Source organism: Rosa rugosa, chromosome 3 (assembly GCF_958449725.1).
Source record: "Rosa rugosa chromosome 3, drRosRugo1.1, whole genome shotgun sequence".
In the NCBI taxonomy this organism is placed as follows: Eukaryota; Viridiplantae; Streptophyta; class Magnoliopsida; order Rosales; family Rosaceae; genus Rosa; species Rosa rugosa.
The window spans coordinates 28,452,324-28,466,491 of NC_084822.1; positions in this window are offsets into that span (position 1 = coordinate 28,452,324).

Sequence of the window (14,168 nt, forward strand, 5' to 3'; positions counted from 1 at the left end):
ACGGTGGCGCACCCACCATCCGCATGCAGCCCCAGCACTCCTCGTCCTGTTCCGCCGCACCATAGATCGGAAGACCCTTCACTGGGAGGACTCGGCACCATCGTCAGCCGTAGCTTGACCTGGGGACCCTGCATCCTCGACACCGCCTGAAGCCAAGACGAACTCTCACGTCCAAGCGCTCGACGCACAGCAACCAACCGCCACCAGACAATAAGGCCGGGATCCTAGATCTGGTTTGGGTCCCCCAAACCATAACACCGCCACCCATCTCCCTCTCAAAAGCTGAAAGCGGCGTGGACACGGGCCAAACCCGTGGGAATTGAGACCCGACGAAAAGAGGACGGGATGAAGGTGCAGCAACCGACTGGTTGAAAGGGGAAGATGCTCGAGTCCAGAAGACTCGACGGCCAGGCTCCGCGATATTCGTTGCAGGTCAAGGAAATCGAACGACAAAACCCTAGGGTTTGCCGCCAGAGAGAAGGGAGAGCGAGAGCTCTCATTCTTTAGACGTAACCCTTAGATCTATCTCGTTGTTAAAAATATAGAGCCAAGTCTATATGCACTTGATTTCTATCTAAGCAATGCTATTCATTATAGGTCTAGATGAGCTCACCTGTGAAAGCGAACTTACAAACAAATAAAATCGGTATCTTCTAGAGCAAAATCATTTATTAGCATTCTATTGGTCAGGCACGCAATTGTGGTACAAATAGAAAGCCATTGTCTAGCAATCAAACAAATACGAGCACATTTTTATCTATAACCCGCTTGAAAAAAAAATGCTAATATTCTTTCAGATAATTACAACTCCCGTAGCAGTCATGATCCTAAAACTATTGGCCCTGAACCATATATCGACTCAATTGCTCAAGAATGTCCACCTCTTAGGCCAGACCCACCCTCATTATTACATTGTCACCCTCCCTACATGCCCATAAATTAGAGACAAACAACCCAAGTTTGAGCCCAAGCCTGCTCGCTGCCACTGTCAAGCTTTCTGGCGGCTGACCTTTCCAGCACAGCATCAAGTCGTCAATTTGGAGGTATACCCACCAGCGATCAGAGCTAAGACCCGAGCCGCGCAAACACCACACCTGCACCAGATTGAAGTCTTCTCCTCACGAGTTGCTACATGGGTCCAATGTAGAGAGTTGTCGCCACACAGATTTGACCCTTGAAAGAAGAGGTGCGACGCTGCTAGATCAGAAACGAAAAAATTACACACTAGAAGAGGTAGCACGCACCCCCACATTCCTCCACTTAAATCCTAAATGGGGGTTCAATGCCTATACCAAATTGATCACAACTCCAGAACCAACTTTCAGACATGCACTAAAGATAAGTTCTTAGTAGATTAGCTAGAAAAGCACTCAAAAATCTCGGCAACCAAAACTTCAACTTCAAAATTCTCATTCCACATGTTGAATTGAGATGTGAAGTTTGCTGGGGTGGAACTGCGAGGAGAAGGGCTTCAAAACCCAAGTGGTAGTGACACTTAAAACGGCTTGAAGAGCGAGATCCATTCGACAACCTGATTGGACCCGTGGAGGAGAAAATGATCGATCCCCATCAAGGAGTGTCTTCTTATGCAAACTAAGGTTGGGGTCTTGAGGGTATGAAGATACGGTATGTTTCTGATCGATGCAATTGGAATGGCGTAGATCGACTCAGGTTTGGCCAAACCCGATCTCATAGTAAATGGGTCGAAGGTTGATATATGTTTGTTGGGATTCTCATTATAAAAAGGAAAGTTTTCATTTTGGAAAACTTCTATATATAGTGATTTCCCGAAACAGTAACTCTTATTTCATAGGTTATAACTCTGTTTAACGAGCTCTACAAATTTCATGAAGGAAGTTTTCCAAAAATTGAATTGAAGAAAAAGATCATTCTCATGGCCCTCCCATAAAAGTGTTAGAAGAGACTAAAAGGGAAATTTTTCGTCATAGACTAAATACTAGTTACTCCATGTATTTTGCTTTGTGTTGGTTTTGGCTCAACCTTTGTTGTAGAGGTTATTTGGTTATTTGAATTGGGTATAAACTACCCATTTGTAATAGAATATCAACTGCGAAAAACTGCATCAGTTTGCAGTGTGAGAAAATAGAGAGAGTTGAGGAAAAAACGAGAGTTCTTCTCTGTTGAGATTATCTGAGAGCAATTGTAAAAGATCCTTCTCTTTGATAATGAAATTGAGTGGTTCCATCTGCTCCCTAGATGTAGGCAAATTGCTGAACTGGGTAAACACTTTGCTATGTTATTTTCTCCTTTTCTTGCACTTTAGTTTGTCTGGTACTTGATTTGATTGTGGTTGGGTTTTCTGTATCTATTGTTGGTGTGTGTGTTTTGTGAGTTTTTGCTATTGGTTTGTCTTCTTGGTGTCTATTTGGCACAACAATTGGTATCAGAGCTTCGGCTCTCGATCTGGTTGGTATAGATGGAAGACAATCAAGATGTTGAGGTCATTTAACTACTACCTTACTATATGGTAAATACACTATTAAATTTAGTGAAGTGTCTAATGCATTGATGAATAGTACTTCCAGTACTTCGGAGGCTTTGATTGTAAGAGGAAGATCATATGAAAGAAAGAAATAAATTTGGTGGCAAGAAGAAGTCCTTTTCTAGTTCAAGAGGAGTTTCAAAGGATAGGAGGAGCTTGGGAAGAGATGAGTGTGCCTTTCGCCATAAAAAAGGCCATTGGAAGAAACATTGTTCGAAGCTACAAAACAAGGGTGCAAGTTTTAGTGCTAATGTAGTACTTACTGATAAGGAACTGGATTATGTTTTGTGTGTGTCTCCCATCAATGACAAAGAAAAGTGAATAATGGATTGTGCTTGTACTAAGCATATGACTTCGAGAAAGGACTGGTTTTCTACTTTGGATACAATTGTAAGTGGGGATGTTATAACATGTGATGATTATGGCTTGGAGATGAAAGGATTTGGAACTGTCAAATTGAAGTTCCATGATGGTGTAGTTAGGACTCTAACTAATGTGTGGTATGTTTCTAAACTCTCCAAGAATCTAATTTCTGTTGGTACTTTGGAAGAAAAGGGCTACCATGCTCACTTGGGAGATAATATGATGAAGGTTACCAAGAGTTCTATGGTTGTGATGAAAGCTCCCTGTGTACAGAAACTGTATTTCCTTGAGGCGAAAACCGTTGTAGGTACAGCTGCAGTTACTTTTGTTGATGACGATGTTGATAACACCAAATTGTGGCACATGAGACTTGGGCATGCCGGTGAGAAAACTTTGCAAGGTCTTGCAAAACAAGGTTACTGAAAGGTGTTAAATCTAGTAAGCTTGGTTTTTGTGGGCATTGTGTTTTGGGGAAGCAAACAAGAGTAAGTTTTGGTGCTGCAATACATCAAACTAGAGCTATTCTTGATTATGTGCATTCTGATGTTTGGGGTCCAACACAAACAGTCTCAATGAGTGGTAGGCACTGATTTGTCACTTTTGTTGATGATTATTCTAGAAGAGTTTGGGTTACACAATGAAGCACAAGACTGAAATGCTTTGTATTTTCTCCAGTTGGAAGAAATTTGTATTTTCTCCAGTTGGAAGAAAATGGTTAAAAATGAAATTGAAAAGAAGATTAAAGCTTTGAGGTCAGACAATGGTGAAAAATATACTTCTAGAGGTTTCTTGAAATTTTGTAAAGATGAAGGCATAAAGAGGCATTTCACAGTTGCAAGAACACCACAACAAAATGGTATTGCAGATAGGTTGAATAAAACTTTGATTAATAAAGTGAGATGCATGTTGGCTCAATCCAGGATAAGCAAAGCGTTTTGGGCAGAAGTAATCAATTATGATTGACATCTTGTTAAACAACTACCTTCAGCTGTTATTAATCGGAAAACACCATATATGAGGTATGGACCGGGAAACCTGCATTTTTTTTTTTGAGAATGGTAAACCTGCATTTGATTATGATAATTTGCATATTTTTGGTTGCCCAACACATAAAAGTAAGCTTGATCCAAGAGCCGAGAAGGCTCTATTTGTTGGTTTGAACAGTGAAGTTAAGGGCTATAGGTTGTGGTGTTTGGAATTGAAGATGCTTGTCATTAGGAGGAATGTGATTTTTGATGAAGCTACTATGTTATTAAAGAAGTCTAGTAATGGTGAAGTTAAGAGAAAAGAGAGTTGAACCCAACTTGGCAAAAGAACTTTGTTGCTTTTGCCTTTCACACCATGAGTGTTGGTGTTCCATTAAATTTCAAGGAGGCAAGTAGTAGTCCTGAAAAGGAAGATTGGAGCAATGCTATAGGTGAAGAGATGAAGTCTTTATTGAAGAATAAGACATGGGAGTTAGTTCAATTATCAAAGGGTAAGAGAGCTATTGGTTGCAAATGGGTGTATACTTAGAAAGAAGGCTTTCCTGAACAAAGTGGAATGAGATTTAAAGCAAGACTAGTTACTAAAGGCTATGCAAAAAAGGAAGGCATTGATTACAATGAGATTTTCTCTCCGGTAGTGAAGCATTTTTCAGTTCGTATAATGTTGGCTATGGTTGCTCAGTTTGATCTTGAATTGGTGCAATTGAATGTGAAAACAGCGCTCCTCCATGGTGATTTGAATAATGAAATGTATATGTCTCAACCTGATGGATATCATGTGGAAGGGAAAGAAGATTGTGTTTGTAGATTGAAGAATCTTTGTATGGTTTGAAGCAATCTCCAAGGCAATCGTATTTAAAGTTTGATGAGTTTATGAGAGGCCAAAAGTATCAAAGAAGCAATTATGATCATTGTATATACTGTAGGAAGCTGCATGAGGGGTCTTTTATATATTGGATTTGATATGTTGATGATATGCTCATTGCTTCAAATAATATGAGGGAGATTGAGAAGCTGAAAGCTCAAATGAAGAATGAAGCCAAGAAGATTCTTGGAATGGAGATTACAAGAAATAGAGATCAAGGCATGGTGTGCTCAACTCATCAAAAGATATATTTGGAGAAATTAGGCCTGGGATCGGGTCGGTTCCGGTTAAAAAGTTGTGGAACCGAAAGAAAGAATGAACTCTTATAATCGGTTCGGTTAGGGTAACAAAATTATAGGAACCGTTTTGGAACCGAACCGACTCTAAAAGGTTCGGTTCCTGCCTTTTTCCGGTTCCTTCAGAACCTGTTGTATGTACCTGGAACCGTTTCATGTAACACAAATTAGTAGCTGCATAAAAACTTTAATAGTTTTCAAAGTTCAAAGACATATCAGAAATACAAATTTGTGCAGTTTTAAGTTAAGTTACAAACATTCCAAATATCAAAGTTCAAACTTAACAAATAACATAGAAAATACATTAAGTTCAATTGATGATTTGAATCTTGAAGTAGGAATGCAGCTGGGCAGCAAGGAAGCAAGCAGATCTCCAAGGCAGCAAGCATATGTCCAACACTCCAACTTCAATATTTCCATAGGCCTGAAATCAAGAGGACAAGCAATATCATTATGAATGACTTTCTTTGAACAGAAACTAACATCAACAGAAACTATAGTTTGAACATAAGCAATATCATCAGCAAGCTTAGCTTCTCCAACATATTAAAAACTACTTGCAATGCATTCTTAGCTTCAGTGTACTGAGATTAAGTGATTAACAGAAAAATCTTCAACTCTATATGCATTCTTACTCAAAACTATAACATTGACTACTTCTATAACCAAAATCTTGACAGAAACCTGCATTCATACACACAACCGAAATCTGCAAAGCATTATTTGGCATATAACACAACTGAAAACTGCAATGCATTCTTTGGCATATAACACAACTGAAAACTGCAATGCACTCATAGTTTCAATTCATTCTTTTGCAATGCATTCACACTTCATCAATTACAATCATAATTCATAGTTTCATACACACACACATTTCACTTTCAGAACACTCTAGCAATTGAAAACTGCATTCTTTGGCATACATAGCACAACACTCTAGTAATATTAATTAATGACATTAACAACATGAATATACACTTACAGTCTGTTCATTTTTTGGCTGCTTTTGCTGCATCAGACTTCTTGTGCAGCTTTGTGGCCTTTGGAGCCTTTGGGGCCTTTGCTGCCTTTTCTGCATCACGCTTCTCTCTTTTTTCTTTTTCTTCTTTCTCTTGTTCTGCATTTACAAAAGTAACAAACATAAAAGAGGCAGTGATCACAATGGACCAATGGTTGTAAAAAAATGAACACATAACAGCCTTAAACATCATAGTTTAACATTTATACAAATATTTTACCTTTCTCAACAGCTTCAAGCCACACCATTTCCTCAGGTGTAGGAGTGTATTCCAGGCCTTGAATGCTATCAGACTTTAGCCAATTTTGGAGGCAAACTAAGGCCTCCACAGATCTAGGAGTTAATGAACTCCGATGTGGATCAATCACTCTCTTGCCAGTGCTGAAGCATGATTCGGATGCCACGGTGGAGACTTGAATTGCTAAAACATCCTTAGCAACTAATTGCAGATTGGGATACTTGCTTCCATTAAGCTTCCACCAAGTCAATATCTCGAAATCAATCCCTTTAGCAGGCTTTTCAATGGGGTCAAGTAGATATCTATCTACTTCATGGCCTACAACAATTGCATCACTTTCTTCTAACTCCCTATCCCAATCCTCAAGAAGTTCAGCCATCTTCCCACTCACATTTTTGGAACGATAGCTGCTGCTGCCAGTAACTTGTTTCGCCACTCTGCTGCCTTTTTGGCTACTTTGAGTACCAAATGTAGAAGCATACAAATCTGTTAATCTGGTCACCAAGTCCTTCACTTCTCCGGCTTTTTTCTTCACTGTTTCATCATCGAACATCAGCATTTTTTGGCAAACTCTTTGGAAGTTTAATAGCTTATACCTTGGATCCAAGACTAGAGCAACCAGCAGCAGCTGGTTACAGTCATCTAAGGATCCAAAGTACTTCTTGTACTTGCTCCTCATTTTCATTGCCATCTGAAACAGAACTTTTTCAGACTCACTGCTATCCGATGAATATGGCTGCATACACAACTCCTCAATTTCTGATTCAATTGTGACCATGTGATGGAAGGCTTTGGGTGCAGTAGGGTGGTTTGTTGCACTCAACCTCACTGTTACATCGAAGAAAACCTTCAAAAACCTTACAAAAACACCAGCCTTGTCCCAATATGCTTCATTAGGTGGCCCTATCCTTTTCGTTGAGTTTCGCTGCCTTGCTTCAACAAAAATCTCTTCATCCTCCTCATATTCTTCCTCATTCTCATCAAAGTAAGTTCTCCACTTCGAATCCTCCTCCTCAGCCATCCTATCAAACCCCCGTTTCAGCTGCAATGCAGTATCCAACATGATGTAGGTGGAATTCCACCTTGTTGGAACATCTAAAACACAAACTTTATTGCTGTCCAGATTTTCATTCTCGACACAAACCTTAAAAGCATCAAGCCTAGATGGTGAGCTTCTAACATAGCGAACTGCGTTCCTAATGCTAGCAATAGACTTGTCCAAAATATGCAAACCCGACTTAACGATCAGGTTCACAATGTGAGCCAAGCACCTCACATGTAGAAACTGCCCTCCCAATACTTGTTGCTGATCAAGATTGCACAATTTCTTCCTAATGTAATCAATCGCCACCTTGTTGGCTGAGGCATTATCTACGCTAATGGTTAAAACCCTCTTGATTCCCCACTGCAGCAAAGAACACTCAAGAATCTTACCTATGGTATTTCCCTGATGGTTTGGAATTAGAAAGAAGTTAAGCACCCTCTTGTGCATTCTCCATCCATTATCTATGAAATGAGCTGTAATAACCATGTAGTTTATGTTTTGAACCGATGTCCAAGTATCGGTTATCAAACACACACAATGGTTGTTTAGCTCCTTCTTCAGCTCTGCCTTCTTTGCATCATACATCCCTAAGAAGGTTTTCACTATGGTTTTCCTACAGGGAATGTCGAAGTTAGGGACTTCTACCTTACAAAACCTTCTAAATTCCGGTCTTTCAATGGCATTAAATGGGAGTTCATCAATTACAATCATTTCAGTTGCAGCTATGACACAGTTATCTTGACTCCATTTTAAAACAACATCATCAGACCCATCGAAGTTCAGATGAGTCTGACCCTTACTTAAATCTGTTCTACCCGGGTATCCAGTGCAAACTTGCTCAATGTGCTTTCTAAGGCTGCTAGTACCATTGTTAGTAGAATGACATGCAAGATGAGTAGGGCAATACTTACACTGTGCCCTCTTCGTATTCCCGACAACAGTTTCCTTTCCATCAACGGTTTCGATGATAGGATGATCCTCCTTGGTGAAATGCTGCCAAACCTAGGACCTCTCTCTTGTCATAACAACTCTACTTTTCCTCTTCCTCTTCATTGCAGCAGAGTGAGCAGACTTTGTCTTCTTTGATTTAGGAATAGGCACTTCCTTTGCATTCTTTGGAGACCCGCCTGATTCTTCACTTCCAGTTCCACTTCCACTTCCAACATTTACAACTGGCACTGTTAAATCCATGTCGGCCTGCATACAAATTAAACCATAACACAAATAAGATCAAATGCTCCATACAAATTAAACCATACCACAAATAAGCTCAAAGCCTCCATACAAATTAAACCATACCGCAATTTCGCTGGACTCTGGAGATTTGTGAGTCGGAAACGGGAAGAAATCACCGAAACTAGGTTCAAATGAAGAGGAGTTAATGATAATCATCCTGTTATAATTGAAAAAGTGAAATTGCAGATCGATGAGAGATGGAGAGTACAGCGAGCATACCAGTTTCTGGGTTCAAGACTTTGAGAGAAGCGAGACCCTCGTCTGGAGCTTTAATTTGGGTTTTGATCGATTGCAGATCGATGGGGTTTGAGAGACTGAGAGAGTTCGTCTGGGGCTTCATGGGGTTTTGATCGATTGCAGATCAATGGGGTTTGAGAGATTGAGAGAGTTCGTCTGGGGCTTCATGGGGTTTTGATCGATTGTAGATCGATGGGGTTTGAGAGACTGAGAGAGTTCGTCTGGGGCTTCATGGGGTTTTGATCGATTGCAGATCAATGGGGTTTGAGAGACTGAGAGAGTTCGTCTGGAGCTTTATGGGGTTTTGATCAATTGTAGATCGATGGGGTTTGAGAGATTGAGAGAGTTCGTCTGGGGCTTCATGGGGTTTTGATCGATTGCAGATCGATGGGGTTTGAGAGACTGAGAGAGTTCGACTGTTTGAGAGAGGAGATGTTAGGTTTTGATCGAAAGTCAAATGGATAATTGGATATAAGATGGAGAATTGCTGATCGCATAGTCCTTAAGTTGGTGTGATCGAGAAGAGGTGTATTTTACTAGAATAATCTTGGCCCTATTATCCACTTATACTATGACATCTGTATTTCAGTTCCAAGTGAGTTTTAAATACAAGGACCGGAACCAAACCGAGAAGGCATCACCAAGAACCGAACCGGGTTTTTCGGTGCGGTTCGGTGCGGATCTGCCGGTTTTCCAATTCTAAGTCCCAGGCCTAGGAGAAATTGCTGCAGAAATTTGATGTAAATGATGATACCAAATCTGTAAGTACACATTTGGCTTCCCATTTCAATCTTAGTGCCATTCAATGTCCTGAAACTGATGAAGAGCCAATAGGGATATGTCTAACATTGCATATTCTAGTCTGGTGGGTTCTTTGATGTATGCTATGGTTTGTTCAAGACCTGATATATCACACGTTGTTGGATTGGTGAGTTGATATATGCATAATCCAGGTATGGAGCATTGGAAAGCTACTAGGTCGATATTGTGATATTTACATGGGACTAGAGATGTTGGTTTGTGTTTTCAGAAAATTGATTCTGGAAATTTTGCTGTTGGATATGTAAATTCTAACTATTGTGGTGATTTGAATAATGGGAAGTCTAGAGCATGTTATTTTTTCACTATGGCACAAGCACCTATTTGTTGGAGATCAATTTTGCAGGATACCCTAGCTTTATCAACAACTAAAGTTGAGTATATAGTTGTTGCGGAAGCTTTATGGTTACATTTCTCAAAATCAGGTGGAGGTTCATTGTGATAGTCAAAGTGCGATTCATTTGGCAAAGTATCATATTTATCATGCCAGAACCAAACACATTAATGTTCGTTATCACAAGATTCATGATGAAGTTGAGAAGGGAAGGATTGCTTTTGTGAAGATTTGTACTGAGAATAATCCTGCTGAAATGTTGACAAAGGTTGTTATTGCTACCAGGTTCATTCATTTTTTGAACTTGGTTCATGTTGTAAGTGTTTGATAGTTGTTGGAAGAGCATATGGAATTGTTCGATGTTGGCTTAGCAAGAATGATTCTTGTTAAGGTTTAGAGGGTTGTAAATTGCTGTTTTGCTGTTGGTTCTCTTCTGGTTTCACACAGGTCTTGCCAAGGTAGAGATTGTTGGTTTTGGCTCAACCTTTGTTTGAGTCAAAGTAGTTGTTTGCTGTCTTTAAATGGGCAGATATGCAATAACCATATGTAGAGGTTATTTGGTTATTTGAATTGGGTAAAAACTACCCATCTGTAATAGAACATAAACTGCAAAAAAACTGTAGCAGTTTGTAGTGTGAGAAAATAGAGAGAGTTGAGAGAAAAACAAGAGTTCTTCTCTGTTGAGAATTCTGTGAGAGCAATTGTAAAATATTCTTCTCTTTGATAGTGAAATTGAGTGGTTCCATATGCTCCCCAGATGTAGGCAACTTGTTGAACTGAGTAAACACTTTGTTCAGTTGTTGTGTTATTTTTTCCTTTTCTTGCACTTTAGTTTGTCTGGTACTTGATTTGATTGTGGTTGGGTTTTCTGTATCTATTGTTGGTGTGTGTGTTTTGTGAGTTTTTGCTATTGGTGTGTCTTCTTGGTGTCTATTTGGCACAACACTTTGTAAAACAGTTCAGTCTCTCACCTTCTATTTTACTCCGTGTTCTTTCAATTTCTCACATAATAGGTCCAAAATGTCTCTTATACCCCCTGTACATACTGGCAGATACTTGACTGTCACAAGGTTTTGGTACTACCACCAAACCCTGCAGGACTTCCCAAGTGCCATTTCTTGGGCTGGGTCCAGTACCTACCATGTTGGTGGTCCCAATAGGTGACACCTTGTGGATCAAAGGCCTCGGGCCTGCTCAGGAAGGCTCACATAAGTATACACCAGAACCTGCTGTAACCACAAAGGAATGAATTGCATCCCACATCGAAGAGTGGGAAATACTTTTCCCATGCTGAGGTATATAAGTCAACTCAACCACCTTCAAGTGGGTAATAACTTCTCTTTCATTACTATTACTCTGTCAAATTACCAATAGAACCTGACTTTAGCATCGGAGAGGGATAAACCGTCCGGTACGGTTTATAACTCTGACATCATGTGTTCTCCTTGACAGGGTCTTGGAGTTATCTTGGTATCCACTAGTTGGTATAACATTCTGTCTAGCGATCCCGGAGGAGTCAACAAAAACACCCCCACTTCCTCTTTTTTTATTTTAATTTTTTTCTCTTTTTCTCTTTTTTTTTTGTTTTTTTTTTTTGTCTGCTTACCTCTTCTTCCTCTTCCACAATCGAGCTCTCTCTCTCTCCCCTCCTTCCATGCATGGGTGGTTGGGCTCTCAAAGAGAGCTGTTGTTTCAAAACTACCTACGTACGTTTATCGTACAAAATACTATCCAAGACCTAACACCAGTACCCAACCTTGCACTTCGGTGTCCTCCTCCTCACCGTGATCGACCAACACGCCATCAACCATCTCATCCAGACCAGAACACCGCCAGAATACCTCTTCAGATTGCCTCGCCAACGACCCATATAAGATCTTCACAGAACTATTGCGATCGACAAAACCACCATCCAGACTAGGGCTGGGCATTTTAACCCGAAAGCCCGATCCGGCCCGTGTAGGACCGGCCTGACAATCTGGGCCCAGATTTTTTTTTTTTTTTTTTTTTTTGCAAAAGGTTTCGGTCCTGAGCCCAAGTATACAAAAAATGGATCAGGCCCGGGCCTTTTTTTTTTTTTCACACAAAAAAAGCCAATCATACCTAGATTGTTAATAGTCAATACTGACTCAATAGGGTTTTAGTTTTCTTCAGGCCCTTAGTAGTCGTACTCTTCTTCGAGACTGAGTCTCAGCTTCTTTTCTTCTTCCACTTATAGCCTCGGAGTGCTTCATGATGGAGTTGATCGGAATTCCGAGGTCTTTTCTCGGAATTCTAAGGCCATGGACCTCTTAATCTCTGACCTCCAATCCTACATCCAAAAGGTTTCTCTCTGATTCTTAGTGTATATCTCTTGTTATGAATGTGTTTATATATTGGGGCTAACTAGTTATTGATTTTGTGTTTATGCGTGGAAGGTCCTCGCCAGAGGAGGACCTGTAGCTGTGAAGAGAAACAAGAGTAGGAATAAGCTCCTTCCTCGAGAAAGCATTGATCGCTTGCTTGATCCAAGTGCTTCTTTCCTTGAGCTTTCTCAGGTTTTGATTCAATTCACTTTTGATCAAATAGGTTTGAATCATACACTGAATTTTTGGGTTACGAAGCAATTAGACCGGATTAGTTACATGATTTCTCTTCTGGTTGTTGGGTGTTTGATTAATAAGCTTGTAGGATTTGGAATTGGGGGTTTTGCTTTGTGTCTTGGATGATGAGATCAACATCGAGGACAAAGGCTTTGAGGCCATGAGATTCGAGGTTAAGAGCGAGGTGTTTTGGGTAAAGAAGATTGTGGTGGCCGGCCTGAAAATCCAGCTAATGTCGATCTCGGTTCTTATTAATTTTTTTATAAGACTGTTTGGGCCTGTAAGCCAGGAAGCCCGTCTCGAAATGAAATGGGCCAGTCCCGGTTGAGTGCAAAACAGGTTTTGGGACTGAACCGTAAATAACGGGCCGCAATCGGGGCCAGCAAAATTTTTGTTGAACCTCAGCCCTAATCCAGACCACCATCACCTCAGTCATCTTCACCTCCGGACCTCCATCAGACAACAACAAGACTAGCACGCGGCGTGACGTCAACTTATCATAATGCCCAGACCCAGAATGGATCGGAAGATGATCCCAGATCTTCAGTGCCTAGACCACTGTTTTTCTTCGACCTAGAACACTGGTGTCCAAACCACAGGCCTCCGCGGATTTCGACTCAAACAGTTGGAAGTCATCCTCTCGACCAAAGCTTCCTACTTGAACTCAGACCTTCAACGAATGCTACCTCTTAGATGGGACGATCATAATTTTTTCTTTTGGGGAATAATTGGGACAATCCTAATCCTAGTTTTGAAACAACAGCTCTCTCTCTGAGCCCAATCACCCAGCCATGGAAGGAGGGAGAGAGAGAGAGAGCTGAATACACACAAAGAGTCATTCTCTGTTGAGGACCTTTGCATATTTTAAAATATGCGGATTTCCTTGATAGACCCACTTTTCGATCACATATTCACATCTTAACCATTCAGTTTTTAGGTATATATGAGTAGATAATCTCTGTAAATTTTCAGCCAAATTGATAATAATTAAGGCATTCAAAACTGCGATTTACAATTATGAACACGAATAGTTCAGGTTGGACAAATTCGGTTTGTTCATTGATTTAATCTAGTTGATATCTTAACGGCCATCAATTTGGCTGAAAATTTGCAGAAGTGATCTATACATTAGGACCCGAAAACTGAAAGGTCGAGATGTGGATATGCTATCGAAAAGTGAGTCTATTCAAGAAAATCAGCATATTTTAAAATATGCAGAGGTCCTGAACAGAGAAGCACTGTGTGTGTGTGTGTACATACCTGCAAATACCTTGGACTGCCACATGGTTTCGTACCACTGCCAGACCTAGTAGAGACCACCCAGTACCAAGATCAGTGCCCGATTGAATACCCACCCAGGCGGTGTCCACAATGAGCGGCATTCTGGGTGGTATAGAACATCGCCTGACCTGGTAGGCCTCCTCAAGGTATACACCATAACTCATTATTAGTTTACAAACTGTGGAGCTGCGTCCCACATCGACGAAATGGGAAACTCCTTCCCCTTGTTCAGAGTATATAAACCAAACTCAACCACCTTAATAAGGGTAATAACTTCTGATCTTTCACCATTATTCTGCCAAATTATATACGTATCCTTACTTAGGCATCAAAGAGGTATAGATCGACCGGCTCAGTCTGTA